This window comes from Vipera ursinii, assembly GCF_947247035.1.
Source record: "Vipera ursinii genome assembly, chromosome: 2".
NCBI classification, from domain to species: domain Eukaryota; kingdom Metazoa; phylum Chordata; class Lepidosauria; order Squamata; family Viperidae; genus Vipera; species Vipera ursinii.
Window position 1 is genome coordinate 84,195,553 of NC_139513.1, and position 23,516 is coordinate 84,219,068.

Sequence of the window (23,516 nt, forward strand, 5' to 3'; positions counted from 1 at the left end):
AGAAGTCTACTGTGAAACTTTACGAAAACTCAGATGAGACATCCATAAAAAGCGTCGGGGCATGCTCCTTTTCCGTTGTGGTGTGGTTCACAATAATGCTCGTCCGCACACTGCTAGTTGAACTGCTAGTTGAAGCAGTTCTATTGGGATGTTTTTGATCACCCCCAACCAACCAATAGCCCAGATTTGGCACCGAGCGACTAATACCAAGAAATGTCAAACCTTGTAAGACGTTATGACAAGTGCCTCAATTTGAATGGCAATTATATTGAAAAGCAATGTAATGTAGTTTTTTAACGTGTACAATAAAAGTTCTCTATCTGCAAGTGTTTGTCATTGATAACCAAATGTTTATTTTCGAATTGCCCTCATACTTCAAATCAACCAATAGTTACCTTTTATCCATTTAGTTTTCCCTCCTGTCTCCTCATAAAATATATATTCTATGCAAATTTCAGAGACGCCTGGTGAATTAACTTCTTGCATCAGTCCATGCAGGAAGTATATATTTCTCTTTAGGGAGCTGAGGTAATCTTATCAGTTCAAAGTATGAGTCATCTGGCATACTAAGGACATTGTGCAGGATCAAAGTGTACACGCAAATGATAAGGCAGGTATTTTATATCAGGAAAGAATAATGCCACACTAGAAAGCTTTTCAGTTCAACAGCATCATCCCCTCCCACTTTCTCTGAACTCTCTTTCTGACTGTAAAAACAAAAACAAAAAACCTTAAAATAATAGCATTGCTTGGACATGCAGACAATGAGATTAACACAATTGTTGTTCTTTGAAGGCATTGTCAGATAAACCCACTTGGCATGTAGCCTTAACTTGCTGATGCTCTTTGTTACATCTTTGAAACAGTCATCGATACAAGGCTGCTTCAGGCAAATATGCACTTAACAAGATAGACTGCTAAATTAAGTGGCAGAATGTTTTTAAACCGCAAAAAAGATAGAGATATATTCTGCCATAATGTCTCCTGATTGGTTATTATTTTGATATTTTCATTATGCTAGAATAAAATCACAACTATAAGATTTCCCTGGGCTGTCTTTTCCTTTGATTGAAATACCCCTAGAAATCTGCTCTTCCTTTTCTGAGTAAACAGCAGCTGCGGTTGATTTGAAAAGAAAATATAGTTTCAGGACCAGATAAGCAAATAAACAAAAAGTAAAGGAATGCCCATTTGGTTGTTGAGCATTTTGTCAATAAATGTAATAGAATTACCACGCACATCAGTAATGATAGAACCCAGAATTTAAATATATAAATATGGTGCACAGTTCCCATTAGGTCACAATTTGCTGACTGACAAAGATAAAGAAATCTTCTGCTTCGCATGGAATGGCAGACCTTTTTGTACTTTACACCTCCCGCCTCAAGATTTGAATCTGAAGACTAAAAGGAGGCATCATCAGGCACAGTAAATATGCTTCGGAAAGACCATCTTTTATCTATAGTCATCAGTTTTACTAAATATTTTTCCATTCACTTCAAAGCAACTGAAAGTGGCTGACAAAAATAATTTCCTTTAATATTTCTGACAGGTTAGTTACTACAGATAGTCCTCGACTTACAACAATTTGTTTAGTAATGCTTCAAAAATACAACAGCACTGAAAAAAGTTACTTATGACAGTTCTTCACACTACAAGTGTTGAAACATCCCCATGGTCATGTGATCAAAATTCAGACACTTGGCAACTGACTCATATTTATGACAATTGCAGTGCTCTGGCGTCATGTGATTACCTTTTGCGACATTCTGATCAGCAAACTCAATGGAAAAACCAAATTCACTTAACAACTGTGTTACTAACCTAAGAACTACAGTGATTCACTTAACAACTGTAGCAAATAAAGTCGTCAAATGGGGCAAATTTCACTTAACAAATGTCTTGCTTAGCAACAGAAAGTTTGGGCTCAATTGTGGTCGTAGGTCAAGGAATACCTGTATTGTAAACATTATAGGATGAATGGAAATTTGCCTAGTTTTTATTATAGCTATGACACCCCTCCAGTTTGAGAATCTCATTGCTTCTTAGCTTATTGATAGGTAATTTGAGGCTTTTGTAACCTAAGAATTAACTTTAGCCAGAGCCATTAGTTTATTTGTGCCCTTTGCCTGCTAGAAGTGACATTTCTTTAATACATTGGCAAAAGCCAGAGTGGTCGACCACAAAGCACACCATAGATTGACCACAAATGTCTCCTGTATAGACTAGCTGACAGGTTGTGGCTTTGATACTTGGTTAAGATACCTTGCAAGTGAAGCTGTTACTAGAATAGAATAGAATAGAATAGAATAGAATAGAATAGAATAGAATAGAATAGAATAGAATAGAATAGAATAGAATAGAATAGAATAGAATAGAATAGAATAGAATAATAACTTTATTGTCAATTTGAATGTACACTAATCAGGATACATTAAAATGAAATTTTGTTGCATACAGCTCTCAAAGGGTCACCACCTCCGATATGCACACTACATAAATATGACATAAATAAATAAATAAATAAATAAATAAATAAATAAATAAATACAGAATTATGCATATACCCACATATATTATATGGCACAGAGAAACAACAGTCCATTTCGGGTTATGCATACATGTGCATGGTGAGATGGAATCAAGGAAGGTGCTATGATGTTTAGCTTAAGCAGTGGCAACTGGACAAGGGTCTGCAGGTGAGCAGAGTTCACCATTAGCATGGTAGAAAATGCACCCAGAAATAGTCAACTTGTATGATAATGAAGTAGAATTTAAATAATTAATGGAGTATTATGAGATGGCTTTGCTTTGTGAGCATGCACGACTGTCATGTAACTTTATAACAGCTCAGCAATTCTCCTATTTTTGTTTCCTGTGGCAAATTGTATAAAAATAACTGTACCTGATTTCATTTGTGCTCCTTAGGTGTGAAACCTAGAGGTGACTTCTTCTGTATATAAATAAAAAAGTTTTTCCTTGATCCTGTGTGGACATTGGCTTCTTCACACCTGGTTCCTATACCTGGCCAGTCTTATGGCCAACAATATGCTTAATTAAGCCCTTTCAGGAGCCAGAAGATATCTGAAGTTCAGTTTGATTTTTTTGTACAGCCCTCAGAAATGTCACGATTAAATACACCTTGCCATGCATTATACTTGGAAAAATGGCTACAAAAAGTACATATAGAAAAGGAACTGCTCATGAATATATACCTTCATGATTTATATAAACATTTTTAAAAAGAAGATGTAAAGCAATTCAAAAGCAAAATGGAACCAAACTCCTGGTAAATAAACGGTGAAACTAAGCGGCAACAAAAATGACATTTTTGTTCATTATTAAGATTTCTATAATCTTCTCATTCTTCTCTTGCCTCATTTCTGCTTCTCTGACATTTTTGCCTTTCTGGCATTGCTTCTTTGGAGATAGTTACTATGCTGGATTCTCTCCTTTGCTCCAAGTAATAGATAACTTTTCTGTGCTCAGTCATTGGTGTCAAATAGGGACTTAGGGATGAGTGAATCTGTCACTTTTGTGTTTACTTGATTTCTCTGTTTATTTACCAGAGATTTGGTTCAATATTGCTTTTGCATAAAACATGAATTATATCCATGGGCAGTTCTGGTGGTGGGTACATTGTTGTATAATTTTTCCCCTAATGTTTTCTAAGCACTTTTTCAAATGCAGTGAATGTTTATGCATATATTATCCCAGTATGGGCATTTAGTGTGCATTTTGTATAATACATGTATTGTTGTGCTTGTTTTTAAAAATTGGAAGCCAAATCACACAAGCCTGAAAGGAGACATTTTCAAGTAATACTTGCACTCCAGCTCTCCCATTGTATTGGTAAAATATTATTTATGTATTTATTTCTTACCTTTATATAGCCACCCACCTCACACAATGTGATTCTGGAGAGTGTACAATAAAACTGGACAAATAGGTAGATGAGTGTCAACATTTCAGTGGAATAATTTTTCTTATCCCTAATTTTAAGGTCCAGAAAAGGATAGGGAGAAAAAAAGGAGATATGTGGTTGGCAGTTTTAGGTGAGAGCCTCATATCTGGAATGTGGGTGTAGTTTGTGTTATATATTGGGCTCAATTGTAATACCACATGGTTAGCTGGAGCATTTAACGGCTCTCCAGCAACCCAGACTCCAGGTCTCCAGTGCTGCTATTGGCTGTCCCTAGGCGGCAATGGTTGCTATTGGCTGCTGCCTAGGGGCTAGGCTATAAATTGCTGCTAGTTGCAGCCCAATTCTCAGTTCAGATTCTGCAAGCAACAAACCATGAGCTTTCCTGAACTCACTTGCCTCATCTTCTTCCCTTCGCGAAGAACCTGTGACATAACAGTTTGATTGCCTAAACAAGGCAATAAAATAATCAGATAATCTTTGGCTGCAACAAGCTTTTGCCTGCAAATCAATAACTTGAATCACAAACAGTATGCTTCATTCCCTCAGTTCCTAGTCTGCCTGCACTAGCTCAGCCTCCTCCATCTTTCTTCCATTACTATAGTGTACAAGTTGCTACAGAGTCATTTGAACTTACCTTTGGAGTAAAAAAAAATCATCTCCATTCAATCTCTGGATTGATGATCTCATTTCTCAACCTTGCCTGACTGGAGAATTCTGGGAGTTGAATCTACATATCTGAAAGTGGGCAAGGTTGAGAAACCCTGCTCTAGAGGAAGTTCAGACTGGTTGGCCTTTTTCCCTGGAAGATGCACCATGACAACATTACAAGAGCATCTACATAGCAATACACGGAGCTGGCATTTTAATTAAGATCACTGGGGCACAATACAGTAATTAGATTACTTAAGGAAAACACATTTCTTTAAAACATTCTGGAAGAAAGTATTATCTGGAAAACAGTGATTACTGATCAGGTTGCTTTAAACTATGCTGAATAAACTGTAATATGTTTGCACAGTACAGCAATTCATAAATTAAGATTTACAAATAGCAGTGTCTAACTTTCTATATGTTTCTACATCCCAGTTAAGCCAACTCCATACTTTAAACAGTAGTTGTGTTCACATGATGCAATGAACCACTAACAAGCCAGCCACATTTAGCCTGCTGTTGTGTGAATTCAGCCAATGTGCATAGTTTACATTTTAGTGTTTAGTTCCAAACAAAGAAATTGGGGTAATTGGATGAAACAGTTAATCATGGTAAGCACATTCTGTGTATATAGCCTCAAAAAAAAATAAAGACCTAGATTTCAAAAGGAAACATAGCAGAAGCCAAGACCAGTTCTTACTGGAGTTCAGGTTGAAGACACACCTTTAAAGTTTGTATTCCTGATTGTTATCTATGTTTTAGTGGTGCAATTCTCTTTTTGTCAATGAAGCCTGATTTGTCCTGATGAAGGAGCCAGGCTAAAGTCCAGTTTAATGAACACAATGGAGTTTCTGTTACCCAACGGAGAAGCCAAACTTGTAGGGGCTTCTGCTTCAGCATGCAAATAGTTCCACTTGTGAAGGTGTGTTAAACTTTTTTAATAGTGTCAGAAGTGATCTCGGAAACATCCTCTTCAGACCAGACCAGCAGCCTGACATCTCTAATTAAGCTTGATGACAAAATCCCAGGTCTTCAATGTAATTACAGGCACTGCACCACCTGCCTGTAATTAAGCTGCCAAAACATTGGATATGAAAAGGCATACAGAGATTAAAGAAGTGTTGGATCCTTGTTCAGAGCCAGCCTTTTCATCCCCACTTCATTAGCTTTAACAAAGGCAGTATCATTTCATTTCTGCCTACCTATTTAGCCTGGCAGCGCTTGAACAAAATGTCAGAGACAGCCCTTTCTGATTGAAGCAGCGGGAACTTTTGAGAGAATGGAAAAGTAAAGAAGATATGCAAAAGCATGGGAGGAATGTTGATTTGATACTGCATTTTCTCCCTGCCATTGTCTCCTAAGAAGTCCTGATGTATGGATATCTTCACATTTAAATCAACTCTTGAAAAATGAGTACAGGGTTAAAAAACCAGCCAATGTGTAGCATTTCAATATACAGAGCAACTTAAATAAGAGTCAAGATGGCTGCCTTAAGCCATTATTTAACATTAGATAGCTCATTGCTCGTGTTTGTTTAGTACCAATGCTCTGAAAAAGGTTAAAAACACAATTTACTGGGTTCATGCATCATACCAAACCATAGTTTGACTAATTAGGGTATGTAGAATAGACCACAGTTAACCACAAACCATGTTTTATAAACCACAAAGGCTAAATGCACAGATTGAGCCAACCAATCCCTTAGAACAGGGATGTCAAACTCGCAACATCACGTGACGTGACGTGACATATCGCAACTTTTTTTCCATTGCTGGCAATGGGGTGGGCAAGGTTTTGGCATGATGCATCCAGCCCCTGCCTTAGAATAATGAACAAACTTAGGTATTAATATACTTTACCTTTATCTGCTGTCTACCACAAAACAACACCTGTGGTGGCTGTTTTGCCCCAGGCTCTCAGGCAGCATTGTATCTTTTTTGCTTTGGATTTGTCCATTTTATTAAAGTGTTCTCAATAAAATTGCTGCTGCTTTTTACAGTAATTGGGAGCACAGGAAGTACAGTGTAACCCCCTGGATAACTAAGCCTCAGAAAAGTCCTGCACTGCAATTTGATTTTCAAGGGGCAGAAAATAATTGCTCCGCTGTAGGTCTGTGTGGCTGCTGATGCAAACATCTCATGGTTCTATGATCACTGCTCCGGGGTTGGCTTTCCTTCCTCCAAAAGTCCTTTCATACTTTTACCAGTCAGCAAAGCAACAACATTTGCTTACTGATTCTGCATATTAGAACATTTTCTGAATGATGATTAGATGTTAAATTAGCTCAAGGCTGGTACTTCATGGGCATGCTGGATTCCGGACCAATCAAAAACAAATCAAATCAGAAGGTGCCTTTCACTCCTGGGTGACAACTCAACAAGCCATGTAAGCTGAATTCCATATTTGTTACCACCAAAGCAGAGGTGTGGGCTGATTGGAGGAATCTATTCTTGCAATCCACTTATGGCCAGGAACTGAGAATCCCTAACATTGATGAAGCCAGTCATGAATGTCTGCTGTGCCCTTCTTGGGTATTTCTTCACCTGTGTTCTCTACCAGCCTACTACCGGCCCTGCAGATAAGGCAGGGACAACCCCTTTACAAGAAGGCAAGAGGCTGGAACTAAGCCTGCCAAATTTATGGACACAAAAGCAAACAGAGCAAAAACAAGGCACGAACCATGAAACAGGAGCTATTCAAACGGTTGCCTTCAGCAAACCAGCCTTACCAAGGATTCTTCTAAAAAGGTCATTGCTAAGTAAATAGTTGCATAGTAAGTGCTGAACAAAGCCACTGGGTGAATTCTATTTCCGAAAAACTTTAGAAAATCAATGCTTCTGCAGAATTGAAGAGCCTGAGTTCCTAAGCAATCAGGTAAGGACAGGCAGTTTGAAACAGTTTATTTATTAATTAAATCTATATGCCACCCATCTCATTCTGAAAAGCTACTCTGGGTGACTTTATATGTAGATTTATACAGACTAGTGTCAATCAACATTTTAAAAAGTTGATTAAAATAGCATGCACATTTATATGGTCCTATGCATGTTCATGCTTTGTAGATCACTCTTAAAAAATTAAAAAATAAACTTACCTAGCAGCTTCCTGCATATTGATGCTGACAATACTGAAGATGAGGCTATCCACTCTTCCCATTTTTTTATTTGCCAGATTCCTGCTGCCATCTAACCAGAAGCTAAAAAACACCAAGGGCTTTTTTTTTTACTTCTAAGGGCTACCTTTCATCTTTATGAATAAATTTTCTGAAAATTTCTGTACAATTACACCTGGTGCCTGAATGCCCCTCCAAGTATAATTCCCAATAGATCATTTCTCTTCTTGTTTAAGCAGTGCACTAACATAATATTAGAAGAAAGTCTTCCTTAAAAGTCCACATCCATTTTCAAAATTACAGTAATCTCCTCACCTCCTGGGGCAGTTCTCCATTTATCACACACATTACTTATCGTCTGCTTCTCTATGGCAAATATGAGTTCAAGTAGAAATTAAAATGGATTTCTAAATAAAAATAATTTATAAAAAGCTGTGGCTGAGTGACACCCAGAAAAAGCAGCTCCCCTTTTGTCTGAGAAATTTGTCAGGAATAGTTAGAAGCAAATGTTATGGAAAGCCATATTAAAAACCTTGTGATGGCAACTCAGGTTTTTACTGTGTCAAGACTAAGCTACTGCAATGGGCTTTTACAAGGAGCTGCCTTTCAAGACTACTCAGCAATTGCAGAAGGGACCTTGGAGGTCTTCTAGCCCAACCTCCTGCTCATGTAAAGAAAAGGTAAAGGTAAAGGTTCCCCCGCACATGCGTGCTAGTTGTTTCTGACTCTAGGGGCCGGTGCTTATCTCCGTTTCAAAGCCGAAGAGCCAGCGCTTGTCCGAGGATGTCTCCGTGGTCATGTGGCTGGCATGACCAGATGCTCATGTAGGAGACCCTATATCATTTCAGACAAATGGCTGTTCTTCTATGGCTTGGCCCTCCTGGTATTTTCAGATCTCAGATAGAATCATCCTCCCCACTATGTTAACTCTTCTCAGATGAGCACAGTTAGACAAAGTGGATCACAGAATGATCCCATTTCAACCAGTAACTAAAGCAAGGCTCAGTGTTACAAGAGAAAAACCTTATGTCCCACCCAATCTCTCAGTCTTCTGCTTCAGCCTATCCTCTTGGCATCCTTGATGTAGGCTCTCAACTAATTCAATTCAGAAGAGAGGCAAAATTAATGAGTGCTAGTCAATAATTCCCACTCCCCCCTCAAACAAGCAGTGAGTCCAAACAAGGTAAGCACTGTATTTAAAAACAATCTGTGCCTAAGCAATCAGATTCATATCTCAGTGGTGTGAGAGTTCAAATACCAAAAAAGCGTGGGCAGAGGACTGGACTGCCAGTTTTGATTTCTTCCTTCCTTTCTTTCTTTCTTTCTTTCTTTCTTTCTTTCTTTCTTTCTTTCTTTCTTTCTTTCTTTTTCTTTCTCTCTCTTTCTTTCTTTCTTTCTTTCTTTCTTTCTTTCTTTCTTTCTTTCTTTCTTTCTTTCTTTCTTTCTTTCTTTCTTTCTTTCTTTCTCAAATGTCATCAGTTCCTTCAAGAGAAAAGTACCTTTGTTTATCTTTAATACTGAATGGGTATGAGACTCTTGTGTGTCATTAATACTGAATGGGTATCAGATCCTTGCATGAAAACCAAGGTTTGTACAATCAGATTTACAAAGGCCTCCCTCCAGCAGTGGGATGCTTTAGGGAAGCTGATGTCATCTGAATGACATCAGTGGAGGTCAGGCTTTTCAGCAGTGGTCATTCCATGAAAATTCCAGTGACTCCCCTATTTAAATAGGGCTATGGGCTACCATAGATATCAATTGAATACTTTAAAATATGGGAAGCAGTTCTTATTGAACAATTAACATAACAATTAACACTGATCCATTGAATTGATGAATAGAAGGATACATTCATGAAAATGTGGCTCTCTTTCTTACCAAAATGACATTAATTTGAACTCTATGGACCAACAAAAGTTGAGTTGTGTTGCATATTTTCAGCTGGGAATAGAATAAAAGTTAGAAATAAAAAACAATATTATTTCACAATATCCATAGTTAACATAGTACATAGTTTTAACATTTTAATACTGAATTTCTCAATGTTGTCATATAAACTAAATCTTATAAACCCAAATTGCACTGCTGTTTATTTGTCATTATAATGCCATTATTGTAAAACAAAAACCAAAAAGGCCAAATCTATTGTTTTTTCTTTCCATTTTCCTCTAATCCAAAACCTGTTCTAAAAACAATAAGAAACATTATTAAGATTCTTTTCCTCAAACCAGACAGGACTTATTTAGTCCTGAAGTAACACAAAACTGGGGCCCAAGTCTGAGGATCCAAAGTGTGTTCAGGGACCCACTTTTGATTGTGTTAGTGATTTGGATTGTTGTTCCTCAACTTTTCGTATCTTAATATTAATAATGTTTCTTATTGTTTTTATTCTATTTTAATTCTGCTTACTTGTTGAGATGGGCAACCATGTAAATTGGATAAATAAATAAATAAATGCCTCTTTTAGAAAAACTGACAACATGAGGTTAGAATGTCATTAAACCTTATAGTACTTACTTCTGCATGTTCTGGCCAGCTGGAATTAGACAGAAGAAATCTGTAATTTCATGATTAAAAATACACTGGGTCTCTGGCTATTTCTGTGACCTAAGTAAGTCCTGCTGAGGCATTTAAATACTACCCTTGAAAATGAAGAATATACTCCTATCTTAAGATTAAGATATGGATGACTGAAGAACAACAATCCAATTCACTAACACAACCAAGAAGTGAGTCCCTGCATACACTTGAAGCCTCAAGCTCAGGCCCCAGTTTTGAATTACTTCAGAACTAAATAAATCCTGTTTGATTTGAGAAACCTCAGTGTCTTCTCGGGACTAAAGTACATACTGCTGAATACAAAGAGTAGCAATTATAGCTTATTTGACTAACTGGCAATTAGGAAAGGTACTTTCAATTTGTTTGATTTTCTTCTTTCAAAAGACCTATAAGGATGCCCTGATTAAGTTTTCCACATTCAGTTTCTAAAAGGAAAAAAAAATACTAATAATCCGTTTGCTAATATGACAATGACTATGGGCTACTTATTTTTATTTCATATATAATCACTTTTGATTGATTGACAAATGAGTGATAATGTCCTATCTGCCATCTCCCTTTCCATTTGGGCTGTAATCTGTGTGGCATGATTCCAAGCTTTATTTTGTTAGCATGTGAAATTAAGGATGTTGTGCAAATACAGTAGATTAGCCTCCTTTCTTTGATATTGTTGTATAGAGAGACTTATTCCAATTTGTTAGTCACTATATCATTTTCCAGATTTGCTGCCATTTACTGATTTTTCTTCCGAACCCTGGTACATTTCTTTTGGTATTTCCTCAATTGCTGTAGCCTTCCAGCTGGATAACAGAATGCCAACCTAACTATCTACCTGAATTTCTGGCAAGTATGGAATATCTTCTACGGCAACAGTCCCCAACCTTTATGGCTTGGCAGCCTAGGGGTGGGGAGGGGAACCAACTCACTGCTCATGTAAGTCAAGCTACACGTGTGCGTGAAAGTATGCCAGTCAGCTGCACATGCAGCCCAGTTGCGAATAGGCCAGGGCCCAATAATGGGCCGCAGCCTGGGGATTGGGGACCTCTGTTCTAAGATACTGTATCTTGGATGCTGACATCCCTACTCTACAACTTCCTTGAATCAATTCCTGTCTCTCTATTGGCACTTCTTTAGCATACTAATTTAAAGTTGGAACTTTCTTCTGAGATCTTTTGGAAGATTTTCATTGTCTGTTTCCGTCTTCAATATCTTTACAGATATTGTTGGAATACTGCTCCCATCTGTTCTAACAACTCTCTTTAATTCCTTGTTAAATCCCTTCCTGAGATGTTGTCTTTTCTGACTTTGGCTTCTCTTATCCACTTGGCAATTTCCACTGTTTGTTCCAACATCCACTTTGCTTCCCTCTGATTCTTGGACTTTAATTCATCCTTAACAACTTCTTTGATTTTGTTCCACAGTTCCTTATGTTTCTTATCAATCTACCAACCGCTGAGAATGAAAGAACTACTTCAACCCTGAAGGCAGCATTTAAAAAGAACAAACAGGCACCCTACCACACAGCAACAAGAATCACAACCCCCCCAAAAAAACCCAGACCACATCTCAACAGCAACAGCAGCCCCATCCATCCATCCAAACAACCCGAAACCAGACCATGACTCAGAGGCAACCAAATGAACCAACACCATTTGCATGACACAGATGATACTTAAACACCAAAGACTATGGCCCAGCAACAACAACCAGTCAATAAAACAGCCCAATGACTCAGAAACATCTGGACAAAAACACCCACACCAATTTACCTCACACAAAAAGGTATTTAAAGGCCAGTGCTCTGACAGACAAGCACAATTCATAGTGCACTGAAGATGTCTCCCTAAATGGAGATGAAACACTTGCAGCCAAATCACCAAGCTCAGACATCAAACCAACAGCCCAACTACCAACCCGAGCTACTAACATTCAAACACAACTCAATAATAAAGCCCTTTCAGTTTGTGGGTACCCCATCTAGTGATGTCCAAGAATATAGGCATCATTTCAGCTGTTGGAAGACTGTGTTAGCCATGGAGAAATAATTGATTGAAAGATACTAATAAATCATTCTCCTCTTTCCTTTCCTAAGTCCAAAAGTACATCTATATTTTCCTCATTAATATTTCCAATTTTTGCATTCCAATCTACAACCACAAGCAGCACATTTTACTTGCATGTTTTGTCAAATTCAAATTGAATGCGATCATAAAACTCATCAGCCTGCTCTTCTGCATCAGTGGTTGGAGCATACACTTGGATAACCGTCAATTCTAAAGGGTTACCAAGAAGTCTAATTGTTATTATTGACTGCCTTTGACTGCCTCTCCTTCATGACTATAAAAACTGTAATTCCTTCTTTGTTTTTCATTTCCTGAGTAGTAAACAGCACAGTTTTCTGAAATTGTTCATCTCTAATCCATCTTAATTTGCTGATGCCTAAGATGAAAATGAGTGTTGAACTTTTCCATGCTCATGCTTCTTACATTCCCTGTTTCCACTCTCTTTTTACAGCATTGGATTTTCTTTTCCTATGACATGGCTAAAGTTGAATTTAGCCATATCATAAACAACATTAATATTCTGAAGATCCTGAAATCTCTCCTAGCAGTATGTTGAGTGTCATCCAACCTAAGGCTTCCATCGTTTGTCACAATATTGTCAGTCACTTCATGTTGTCTAGCCATATGGTTTTCTTGATAAAGAGGTGGTTTACCATTGACTTTTCTCATGTGGTATAATTGATGCCTTTGCCACTGACACTAAAGTGATCATCTGCAGCCAGTATCTTCCTATATACCTGCTGCCCAATATAGTCCTTGCTTTCTTTAACTGGACAACTGAGATTACCATCATACTTTATCATTATATCAGTAAACCTGATATGAGTATATTCCGTTGCCATATACTCCATGAATTCTTTGTTCATCCTTCACAGGAACAACCCTCCACCACAATGAAGCAGCATAGGAGGTTGTTGTTGTTAGCTGCGAAGTCGTGTCTGACCCATCGCGACCCTATGGACAACATTCCTCCAGGCCTTCCTGTCCTCTACCATCTTCTGGAGTCCATTTAAGCTCACGCCTACTGCTTCAGTGACTCCATCCAGCCACCTCATTCTCTGTCGTCCCCTTCTTCTATTGCCCTCGATCTTCCCCAGCATTAGGCTCTTCTCCAGGGAGTCCTTCCTTCTCATTAGGTGGCCAAAGTACTTGAGTTTTAGCTTCAGGATCTGGCCTTCTAAAGAGCAGTCAGGATTGATCTCCTCTAGGACTGACCGGTTTGATCGCCTTGCAGTCCAAGGGACTCGCAGGAGTCTTCTCCAGCACCACAGTTCAAAGGCCTCAATTCTTTGGCGCTCAGCCTTTCTTATGGTCCAACTTTCACTACCATACATTGCAACTGGAAAGACCATAGCCTTGACTATACGCACTTTTGTTGACAGGGTGATGTCTCTGCTTTTTAGTGTGCTGTCTAGATTTGCCATGGCTTTCCTCCCCAGGAGCAAGCGTCTTTTAATTTCTTGGCTACAGTCCCCATCTGCAGTGATCTTGGAGCCCAGGAAAATAAAATCTGTCACTACCTCCATTTCTTCCCCATCTATTTGCCAGGAATTGAGAGGGCCAGATGCCATGATCTTGGTTTTCTTAATGTTAAGTTTCAACCCAAGTTTTGCACTCTCCTTCTTCACCTGCAACAAGAGGCTCTTTAGTTCTTCTTCACTTTCTGCCATTAGAGTGGTATCATCTGCGTATCTTAGGTTGTTGATATTTCTTCCGGAAATCTTAATTCCAACTTTTGATTCATCTAGCCCTGCCTTTCTCATGATGTGCTCTGCATATAAGTTAAATAGGCAGGGTGACAGTATACAGCCTTGCCGGACTCCTTTCCCAATTTTGAACCAATCAGTGGTTCCATGTCCAGTTCTCGCTGTTGCTTCTTGACCCGCATATAGGTTTGTCAAGAGACAAATAAGATGGTCTGGTACTCCCATCTCTTTAAGAACTTGCCACAGTTTGTTATGATCCACACAATCAAAGGCTTTAGCATAGTCAATGAAGCAGAAGTAGATGTTTTTCTGGAACTCCCTAGCTTTCTCCATGATCCAGCGTATGTTGGCTATTTGATCTCTAGTTCCTCTGCCTCTTCGAAATCCTGCCTGCACTTCTGGTAGTTCTCGATCCACATACTGCTGAAGTCTAGCTTGTAGGATTTTAAGCATGACTTTACTAGCATGAGAAATGAGTGCAATGGTGCGATAGTTTGAACATTCTTTGGCACTGCCTTTCTTAGGAATTGGAATGTAAACTGATCTTTTCCAATCCTGTGGCCACTGTTGAGTTTTCCAAATTTGCTGGCAAATTGAGTGTAGCACTTTTACTGCATTGTCTTTTAAGATTTTGAATAGCTCAGCTGGAATACTGTCACCTCCACTAGCTTTGTTGTTGCTCAGCTTTTCTAAGGCCCACTTCACTTCACATTCTAGGATGTCTGGCTCGAGGTCAGTGACCACCTCATTGTGATTATCAGGGACGTTAAGCTCATTCTTGTATAGTTCTTCTGTGTAATTTTGCCACCTCTTCTTAATCTCTTCTGCCTCTGTTAGGTCCCTGCCATTTTGGTCCTTTATCATGCCCATTTTTGCATTAAACGTTCCCTTCATTTCTCCAATTTTCTTGAAAAGATCTCTGGTCCTCCCTATTCTATTGTTTTCTTCTATTTCTTTGCACTGTTCATTTAAGAAGGCATTCTTATCTCTTCTAGCTATTCTCTGGAATTCTGCATTCAATTGGGTGTATCTTTCTTTTTCTCCCTTGCCTTTCGCTTCCCTCCTTTCCTCAGCTATTTGCAAAGCTTCCTCAGACAGCCATTTTGCTTTCTTGCATTTCTTTTTCTTTGGGATGGTTTTGGTTGCTACCTGTTGTACAATGTCACGAACCTCTGTCCATAGTTCTTCAGGCACTCTGTCTATCAGATCTAATTCCTTAAATCTATTTGTCACCTCTACTGTATATTCAACAGGGATATGATTTAATTCATACCTGACTAGCCTAGTGCTTTTCCCTACTTTCTTCAGTTTAAGCCTAAACTTTGCAAGGAGAAGCTCATGGTCTGAGCCACAGTCAGCTCCTGGTCTTGTTTTTACTGACTGTATAGAGCTTCTCCATCTTTGGCTGCAGAGCATATAGTCAATCTGATTTCTGTGTTGACCATCTGGTGATGTCCATGTGTAGAGCCGTCTCTTGGGTTGTTGGAAAAGAGTGTTTGCTATGACCATCGTATTCTCTTGACAGAATTCTATCAGCCTGTGCCCTGCTTCATTTTGCACTCCAAGGCCAAACTTGCCTGTTATTCCAGTTATCTTTTGGCTTCCTACTTTAGCATTCCAATCCCCCATGATGATAAGAACATCATTTTTTGGTGTTAGTTCTATAAGGTGCTGTAGTGCTTCATAGAACTGGTCAATTTCATCCTCTTCAGCACTGGTGGTTGGGGCATAGACTTGGACTACTGTGATATTGAATGGTTTGCCTTGGATTCGAACTGAGATCATTCTGTCATTTTGAGGATTGTATCCCAGTATTGCTTTTCCTACTCTTTTATTGACTGTGAAGGCTACTCCATTTCTTCTGAAGGATTCTTGCCCACAGTAGTATACCTGATGGTCATCTGAATTAAATTCACCCATTCCTGTCCATTTTAGTTCGCTGATACCTAAGATGTCAATGTTCAGTCTTGTCATCTCTTGTTTGACCACGTCCAGTTTTCCTTGATTCATGGATCTTACATTCCAGGTTCCTATGGAGAAAAAATCTTTACAGCATTGGACTTTCCTTTCACCACCAGACATATCCACAGCTGAGCGTCCTTTCGGCTTTGGCCCAGTCGCTTCATTCTTTCTGGCGCTACTAGTACTAGCCCTCTGCTCTTCCCCAGTAGCATATTGGACGCCTTCCGGCCTGAGGGGCTCATCTTCCAGCGTCATATCGTTTTGCCTTTTGGTACTGTCCATAGGGTTTTCATGGCAAAGATACTGGAGTGGGTTGCCATTTCCTTCTCCAGTGGATCACGTTTTGTCAGAACTCTCGGCTATGACCTGTCCGTCTTGGGTGGCCCTGCACGGCATAGCTCATAGCTTCATTGAATTACGCAAGCCCCTTCGCCACGGCAAGGCAGTAATCCATGAAGGGGAGCATAGGAGGACTTGCACCCTAACTTAAAGAGTAACGTGTATCAATCCGGAATGCAAAATACCAAATAGTCATCTCGAGAAAGCTCCCACTTTCTCCTATATTCCCTTTTATTTGTACTCTGTCACAAGCCTAGTTAAAAAATTAGGTTGCACAGTGAAGGGAAAGGGAAAGTGATCAAATACATGGGAAGTAAATATATTTTATTGTAAACGTCTTAGTCACATATAATTGAGATGGGTGTCTATATAAATTGAATAAATAGATAATGCAACACTGTTTATTTTAAATCAGATTACAGGGGAGATGGGCAACATAAAAACTTAATAAATAAATAAAACAAATAAATCAAATTTACTTTTATTCTGGCACCACTCAGGTTTGGAAGAACAGAATATTTCCAATAATATCGCTCAAAGGCATCCACAAAGTTAAGCTTCCTGGTCCAGAAGAGTTCAGGGTAATTTATTTTTTAAAAAAATGTATACAGCTGCCTACTTGACATGTGACTTTGGGCAATTAAAGCAATTCAACATATATACAAATAAATAAAAACAATATTAAAACAGCATGTCACATTTGTCCTGACTCAGAAATATTGCCACAGCACCAAAATGGGGCCACCTAGTGTGACTGAGCTTTTTTAGTACAGGCAGTCCCCAACTTATGATAATTCATTTAGTGACCATTCAAAATTAAAACAGGACTGAAAAAAGGGACTTATGAACATTTTTCACACTTATGAACAATGCAGCATCCCCATGGTCACGTGACCAAAATTCAGATTCTTAGCAACTGATTCACATTTATGACGGTAGCAGTGTCCCAGGGGTCATGTGATCACCTTTTGTGATCCTCTGACAAGCAAATGAAGAAGCCAGATTCACTTAACAGCCATGTTACTCACTTAACAACTGCGGTGATTGTAGACTGTGGCAAGAACGATCATAAAACAGTTCAAAACTCACTTAACAAATGTCAAACTTTCAGCTCAGTTATGGTTTGTAGGTAGAGGACTACCTTTACTGTAGTTCATCTTAGAATTATCCATCTTTTAACACAGAAATGGGATAACAGCCATGAAAGGAAGTTGGGCTATATTTTAGGAGTCTAACCTTTTCTACATGAAAATGTCCATAAGTGAAATCTAATACTTCTTTGCTTTTTCTGTAGCTATTTGCTATCACTGAGTCATTAATGTCTTTTAGAATTGAAAACAAAAGCAAAAACTTGACACAAGTTAAGAGTAATATGAAGCACTCTCTTGTCCCAGTCACACACACATGTCACCACGCAGCTGGTCAGCCTGGTTGTCCTGTTCTTTTTGTGACAGATGGTTGCATTTGCTGGCATCCATAGAACAATTGTTGTGGCAACAGTAGGAAATTCCCTCCTTCACTTTCACTTTCTCCCTATACTGTCCCTCAGTAGTTCTTTGACTTGTTTTTCCTTTTACAATTTTAATAATGTCAATGAATTAAAAATGGGGTTAGTTCAAGAGAAGGCAACTTGGCCAGCCAATTTCTGTAATGTGACAGGATGGTGGAGAAGGAAAAGGTTTCATGACACATTTTTATTTGCAGGACAATTAGTTATCTATAAGAATGTGCAGTCTGACTCATCACCCATCCATCAGCCCAAGCAGTGACTTCCCCACCCATCACTCTGTGTTTCCTTGAGGAATTCTGTTACACACAAATGCTTTATTTGCATCCTGGAGTTTTCTTTCCCCTGATGGACTGGCTTATTTCAGTACTGTTTTTAACCTGGTATAAAACAATTATTGTAATGGTGCTGCTTTGCAAGGAGGGGGAGTTTAAAGGAATTAGTTCTAATGTTATGGAGTTGTTTACTTCTGAGAATATATATGTTCTAGTTGTTCTAAATTTTCTATTCTCTTTTTTGTTGATATATTTTATTCAGGACTTCTTTTTTTAAAAAAAAATCTTGGTAGTAGAGTGTTTGTAATATATAGTATTAAACCTGACAAGAATGTTTGCGTACATTTGTTTCTAAAGAAAAACTGGAGAAGGCAGGAATCTCTATTTCAAATAGAGGCCACTTTGCCTTTGAACCTAGCTTACCTTTGGAAATAGTTTCTAAGATCTCAGTTGAATTGGAATTTAGCCTGAGGACAAAAATGTCTCCTTATTCTAGTATTTTTATTAGATAAAATAATGATTTTTATCTATGGCACCTATATTTTGGTAGTTATATTGAAATTACTAGATTCCAAAGGACTATGCAAATGTATTATGTCGTGGTTCTTTTTCCTTTCCTATTTTTAACCTAAGAAACCTTATTTTTAATCTAAGAAAGATTCCCATTTTTGGTTCTTCAACCTAGAACAGGTGTCTTCAAACTTGGCCCTTTTATGATTTGTGGACTTCAGTTCCCAGAATTCCTCAGCCAGTGTGCCTGGCTGAGGAATTCTGGGAGTTGAAGTCCACAAGTCATAAAAGGGCCAAGTTTGAAGACCCCTGACCTAGAACATTAATTCTAATACAGCTGCATTAGAATTCATTAGCTAAAGCAGCTGTAACTCATTCTGCAATGCCACTAGCAAAATACTATATCTTTCACCTTTTTAAAGGTATGCTGGACATCGATGAGGCACTAGATGCCAGGTAGCTCTTAGTGGCATACATCTTCTGTAATATCTTTACAGTAATATCATTGGCTTAATGCAACTGTTCAGTGTAGATAAGAGACTTCTTTATATGTAGTGCTGAAAATTCAATTTCACCTTTATGTATTGCATACAGATCTATGACCCAGATGATGTTTACCCCTGGGCTTCTATGGGTTGTTCCATGGTGGCATGGAGTCCTGCAGCTTCCAGTCCACCATAATGATGACCAGGACTTGGCAATTTGATACTCCCCAGAAGCTGATGCCTTCAACATTTTTCTTCTTCCAGTTCTTGGAGACCACCTAGAAGTCCCTTTTCTTGGCAAGGTTTTCCCCCCCCCCCAAAAAAAAAGTGATTTGTCATTGCTTCCTTCCAAAGGCTGAGAGAAAGTGGTTGGCCAAAAGCACACAGCTGGCTTTGTGCCCAGGTGGGACTAGAACTCAGTCTTCTAGTTTCAACCTTGATGCCTTAAACTACACCGAGTTTTCAATTGCAATGTAGCCAATTGTGCTCCCCACCCCTCAGTCTTCTTCCAAACAATATGTTTGTTCAGCTAGAATTTAAGCCAGAAGAAAACTCCACATAACAAGCTCTATCATGAAAAGAATTCCAGCATGGTGCCATAACATAAAAAGTTGTGTCGTCTTCTGCTTTTGATACAACACTTCAAAGTACAAAAACTAGTTTAGGTTAGGGGGCTGGTAAAGTCAGTTAATTTGAATTGAACACCAGAAATTAATATTGCAAAAATTAAACATATATAGGCAAAGTACTGTAATTAAGTAACAGTTTAAGATTTCAGGCATGCTTAATCAATGACAAATACAGTAAAAATAAACTGTAGTATGCACATTATGCTATTAAACAGATCTTATGCCACCCAGCCAGATTTCTTATGGATTATAGACCCCATCGATAATTAACTCGAGGACCACCTGCTGCCAGCGTCAACTCCCCTCCGCCCTGTGCGTGCCCACAGAGAGGGCCTCCTCAGGGTGCCTCCGGTCAGGGAATGTCGACTGGTGGCCCCCAGGGGGAGGGCCTTCTCTGTGGGTGCCCCGGCATTATGGAACCAACTGCCGGTTGAGCTCCGGATGGCATCGGACCTTCGATCCTTCCATCGCGGGTTGAAGACCCACTTATTTGAATTAGCTGGTCTGGCCTGATGGGGGAATATGGCTTTTTAATTGTTTTTTATTATTCTATCATTGTTGTATTTTAATTGGGCATTGGTTTAATTTTCTTTTAATTTTTGTATAGCTATTTATACATGCCCTGTGAACCGCCCTGAGTCCCTAGGGAGAAGGGCAGTATAGAAATCAAATAAATGAAATGAAATGAAACTACAAATAGAACACCTTTATGCAATTTGATGGTATTTCATTCTGTAAGTCACTTATCATTTAAAAACATGAAATGGGACAAACCTTCACAAAGAGGTTTACCTAATATTTTGTTGTTGTTGTGTTAACTGCCAGATTTACCACAGCAGGACACTGGAAAACTAAAGCACATTTTGCTATTACTCGGAATTATGGGAAATAACATTGGCTTGAAAATTAGCAGCAAACAATAACCCAGCAACAGCCACATTAGTTTTACCCAAGGCAATTTCAGTTCTTTTAGTTATATTTACAAAGTCATTCCTAATTGATTATTACCCCAATCTATGCAAGGCTCATTGCACAGAGACAGAAATATTGGATATGGATGTTTAGTAGGACTCGGCACTTTTTAAAATAAAAAAAAGTTTTTATTTCTGTATTATGCTACTCTTTATTTTAAATATTTTGTTTAAATATTTTTTTCCAAATAATAATTCGTTAAAATAATTTTAATTACTTCTGAGTGCAGTTCAAAATAGTTATTTGAAAAGACAGGCAAGAAAGAAAGCAGAAAGCAAAGACAAGATTTAATATAAAGAGTGTTTATTTCATAATAAAGCATACTTATTTCGTATGACGGTAAAATATGCCATGCGTGCCACCTCTAATGAAAGGAAGAGCTGTGTAGGATGAAGTGGAGTAATAATCATCACTGACCTGTACTCTAATTTTACATTCAAATGATGTGCATATATCTTAATGATTACAGCATGATTGCAATGGACTCTTTGATGTTCCGGTTCACTCTTTCCCAACCTAATGCCCGCCATATCTCTTAAAGTTGTACTTCCCAAATTCCCTAGCTAACTTAACCAATGGCCTTGCAAGCTGGGAAAATCTTGAAATTTTCCAGTACATCTGAAAGGTGCCAGGCTGAGGAAGTCTGATCTGGAGGATGTCTAGCTATACTCGCGGAGAACAAATTCAATCTGTACCTGTCCTTACTCTTAGGTAGTATTGCAATGAACTCTTTGACGTTCCAGTTCATATAAACAAACTTTGCGGAAGTCCTCATGGGAAAATGCCTTGCAAATATCTGAAATGGCATAGGATTTCCTGCCTGAGCAGGGGGTTGGACTAGAAGATTTCCAAGGTCCCTTCCAACTCTGTTATTCTATTCTGTTCTGTTCTGTTGTTCTGTTCTTACCTTAGAAGCATTCACCCCAAAGCACGGTCATTTCATATTGTCCATATCTGCTGGAATTACACGTCATCCTTGACTTAAGACTAAAATTGAGTCCATTTCCGTTGCTGAGTGAGGCAGTTGTTCAGTGGGTTTTGCCCCATTTTATGACTCTTTTGGCCACAGATGTTAAGCCAGTCACTACAGTTGTTAAGAGAGCCATTAAGCAAATCTGGCTTTCCCCATTGATTTTGCTTGTCAGAAGCCAAGCTTTACAAATGATGACCCCGGGACACCACAGCTATTATAAATACATGCAAGCTGCCAAGTGCCTGAATTTTGATGCCACAAGGGTCATAAGTGTGAAAAATGGTCATAAGTCACTTTTTTCAGTGCTGCTGTGACTTCAAATGGTCACTAAACAATGGTTGCAAGGCAAGGACTACCTGTAGCCCTGGATGTTGCCAGTTAGATCTCCCATTTGTTCTGGGAGATTCTTAAATTTAACCTAGTATGCTGAAACATGCACCTGGAGAAAGAGTGGGTGAGAGAATTTTGGCAAGAGCACCATGGTTTCCCAGGGATGAGGCAGTAATTCCAGAGAGAAGCCCCAAATAGGAATGTGCAGTCCTAAACTGGAGGGTGGGGGAGGAGTAAGAGGTTCAGGGTAGACACATCCTAAAATCTCTCAGGATATATCTATTAAGTTGAAGGGTTATAGCTTTAGTCTGGCAAGATTCTGTCTATTTGGTGTAAGTAAATAAAGAACTAGAGTTAATTAGATTTCACAGTGTCATCTTTGGTCTTCACTCCTATTGTGAATATTGACAAAATGTTTTAGAAGATGCAATTCCCTCCTAAATGTTTTGGGATGGAAAAGACCTATATGGGAAAAGCGAAATGAAATTAGGGTAGGGTTATTAGATCTGATATAGGGATGCGGTGGCTCAGTGGGTTAGGACGCTGAGCTTGTCGATCAGATGGTCGGCAGTTTGGCGGGTCAAATCCCGAGTGCCGCGTAGCAGAGTGAGTGCCTGTTACTCGTCCCAGCTTCTGCCAACCTAGCAGTTCGAAAGCACATAAAATGCAAGTAGAAAAATAGGGACCACTACGGTGGGAAGGTAACAGCGTTCTGTGCACCTTTGACGTCTAGTCATGCTGGCCACATGACCACGGAGACGTCCTCAGACAAGCGCTGGCTCTTCGGCTTTGAAACAGAGATGAGTTGCCCCTAGAGTCGGAAACGACTAGCACGCATGTGCGGGGGAACCTTTACCTTTACCTTATTAGATCTGAGGTGCAAATACCAGGGTGGAAGTAAAGGAATACATAAAATCTGTGCTCTTTATTGCCATCTAATGGTCAATCAGATTTTGGCAGATCTGATAGTCCTACTTATGGAATAAAACTCGTTGGCAGGACCAGCATCCTTTCTGCTTTCACAGGGATTAGCTAATCCAGTGTTTTTCAACCACTCTTCCGCGGCACACTAGTGTTCCGCGAGATGTTGCCTGGTGTGCTGTGGGAAAAATTAAAAAAACACTGACCTAGGAGACAGCGGTGAGAGGAGGAGGAGGAGGAGGAACAGCCGCGGGCAGAGCGGCGCTGCAAGACTCTCTGGTGGGGAGCGCTGGGCACCGGAGCCTTGGCTAAGCTGACGGCCCTACTTCACTGGAAGCAAAAGCCCGGGAAAAGAAGTGGGCTCGACCTCTCTAGGCACCAGGGCTCCACGGCAGCGTAGCTCCGCCCCCTTCTCTGGCTTCAGAGGGTCTCTTGCTGAAGAGAGAGAAGCTGGGGAGAGGCGACCGGCTCGCTTATCGGAAGAGGACGGACGGGCGGCCAGCCTGGCTCGCCTGAGCTGTCGCGTGGTTGGTTGCCTGCAACGTTCGAAAAAGCTCTTCTTCCCCAGCACGCGCCGCTTACTCCTTACTCCCCGCG